Raw genomic sequence first — 3,114 nt, forward strand, 5'->3', positions numbered from 1 at the left:
ACAAGATGAAAGGAGCCTGGGTCCCTAAATCACAGCATAGAAGAAAGTCACCTGTAAACTGGGAATACCCACAGAGAACTATGACATAAATGAAAAATAAATTTCTATTGTTTGAGCCTTTATACCTTTGGGATTCTGTTATAGCAGGTAGTACTACAGTAGATATTACACTTCTCTTCTTCTTCTAGAGAAACCTTTAAGTGTTCCTTAACCCTCTGAGGTACTTGAACCACATTCTTCTTCTCCAGGAACCTTCTTTTTAAAAAAAATTTTTAATGTTTATTTATTTTTGAGAGACAGAGACAGAGCTTGAGCGGGAGAGGGCCAGAGAGAGAGGGAGACACAGAATCCGAAGCAGGCTCCAGGCTCTGAGCTGTCAGCACAAAGCCCGACGCAGGGCTCAAACCCACGGACTGTGAGATCATGACCTGAGCCGAAGCCGGACGTCCAACCGACTGACCCTCCCAGGCGCCCCTCTCCAGGAGCCTTCTAAGCTCTTCCAGAAACTGCCCAAATCAAGATTTCCCTTACCAGTTTATCAAGATCTCTCAGGAATATTTTAAGGCTTTACTGGGAAATAGCCAATGTTGATATCATATCTTGATCTTCTGAGGTTCCAGAATCCCAGAGAAGAGAAAGATACAGTCAGCAGTGACACACCCTTTCCCCTCTGACCAATTTGTTTCTCTCCTCGCCATCTAGCATATCTAGGAGTTTCCACCACGAGATGGCAATTCTCCTTTCCCCTGCCTCAGAGCATACCTGTGAAGGCCAATATTGGGAGCCCTAAGTCCAAGGTTGCCCACTGATACTGTGTCTATTAGCTGTCACCACAAAAGGCTAACTAATAAGCCACCCCAGGACTCGATAGCTTAAAACAAAACAATGATCCCTTCGCATTTTCACAGGATGGCTGTGTAGAACAGGTCTCATTCTGGAGCCCAGGCTGGAGGGGTGTTGACTGCCTAGGCACGGTTTTCTCACGGCAAAGGACAAAAGCTCCCAGAGGTGCAAGTGGAAACATGTGAGACCTTTTTAGGATCTATGCTCAGGACTACACATAGTCATATTCTACTGGCCAAAGCACGTCATATGGCCAGGTCAAGTGATGGGGCATTGAAGTCCATTCTGCACACATGAGGTCTCAGCGGGTATGCTATTTACCAGCAGGGTGAACTACCACAAGGATGTATTAATTCAATTTACCACAGTCCCTGAGAAATGGAGGAAGGAGGGGCTGGTAGCTAGGCTTACCTGTAGTCTAGGGGTAACGGGTATTTTCTGGGACTTGGGCTCTTTAGAATCCCTATGGCTTGTGGACTGCAATAATTCAATAGGAAGAAGTATGAAGCCAGACCAATAGCCTCATTAAAGAACTATTATGTTAATTTCATAGGTGTTCAGCTCATATTTATTAAGTACCTACTGACAGAAACCCATCCTACCAATTATCAAAGCCATGCACTGTCTCGAAAATGAGCTTCAGTCACTCCCCATGCAAACTCAAATGAAGTCTTTTTGGGAAATGGAATTGCTGAATTAGAGCTGAGGGGAAGCTCTGACAACATCTGGCTGGCACAATTCCCTCTTCTTTTCTTTTTTTGTTTGTAAGTTTATTTATTTATTTTGAGAGAAAGAGGGAGGGCCTGCCACTGGAGGAGGGGCAGAGGGAGAGAGAGAGAGAGAGAGAGAGAGAGAGAGAGAATCCCAGGCAGGCTCTGCACTGTCAGTACAGAGCCCGATGCAGGGCTCAAAATCACAAATCACGAGATCATGACTCGAGCCAAAGTCGGACACTTAATGGACTGAGCCACACAGGTGCCCGCACTTCCCTCTTTCTGAAGCTGAGGAAACCTGGGCAGAGACGAGCAGCATGACTTATAAGCCATTTCAACATGAATGTCTGGCAGAGCATTGTGCCTACCCCAGCACTTTGTTCCTGCGAGGAAGTCCTGTTAGCAATTACGGACTTGTTGTACCAAGGTGGGCCCCATGGCAATAATTGAGATCTTAGGGCTGTGGGTCCAAAGTCAAGAATTCAGGTGATTGTCCTCTTCCCAGAAAAAAAAAAAAAAAAACAAAAAACTAATCACAGCCGCAGGAGAACATTAGGACTCTGAGTCTAAAACCCTTTGGTTTCTTCTCGACACTCTCCTCACTTTCCCATTTGAAGTCACCAGTCCTCAGAAAAGTTCAGATGGGAATGTCAATCAGCTTGAGCTAAGAAGTCACGCCTGCTCTAACAATGCTAATTTTACACACAAAAAGAACTGTTCCTGAACACAAACAAGAAACGCTAACATCTTCCTCTCTCCCCATATTTGAATAACGTTCTCTTTCAGTTAAACTTGCTCTGGTCTGGGGTCGTCCACCACAATTACACTTCAGAGATGTGCTTGTCATAGTATATTTTACCAATTGGGAGCTCCACAGCTCCCCATTAGCCTCTCCATGACAGAGAGAAGTAACATTCACAAATGTTTACTTATTCATAAACAACCAGGAATGGCCACAAACACTTGGAGAGAGACGCCTTCCCCAGGAGCTACTCAGATCTCAGGGACAGCCAGAGAAGTTTGACAAAAACTCTTGACTTGATCAAATGTCGGTCGGTCTCCTCTGAGCCCTCTTCTCCGCGAGGCCTCGGTCTTCGGATCGTCCTCCACTCCTCGGCCTGCGCAGCCCCGGCTTCCTCAAGAATCCTGCAGACTCCGTTTAGAGAGAACCTGCCCCCATCGTGGAAATCTGACCGGGCTGGCCGGCCGCAGCAAGATTCCTCTCTCCCTACTGTCTCCTCTAAACGAATTTCTGCCCACTGACTCCCTCACTTTGCCTGTGGGCTATCCTTCGCCAACTTTTAGAGTTGAGCGGATGTCTCTCCCTTCGTGGGATAGTATTGACACCTACTTCCATATTTCTAAATAAAGTCCTCCTTCCTGTTTTAACAAGTGTCAGAATGATTTTATTTTTTCCTTAACGACTCCCCAACAAAACCCCAAACCCAGACTCTTTTTTTCTGGAATCAGAAGGGCTTCAGGGCTTGTCTGCTCTTTTTTGTTGAGCATTTTGACGATCCTGCTACAGAGAGAGAGAGAGTTATGTCCCTCCACGAGA

This window comes from Panthera onca, chromosome F1 (genome assembly GCF_046562875.1).
Source record: "Panthera onca isolate mPanOnc1 chromosome F1, mPanOnc1 haplotype 2, whole genome shotgun sequence".
In the NCBI taxonomy this organism is placed as follows: Eukaryota; Metazoa; Chordata; class Mammalia; order Carnivora; family Felidae; genus Panthera; species Panthera onca.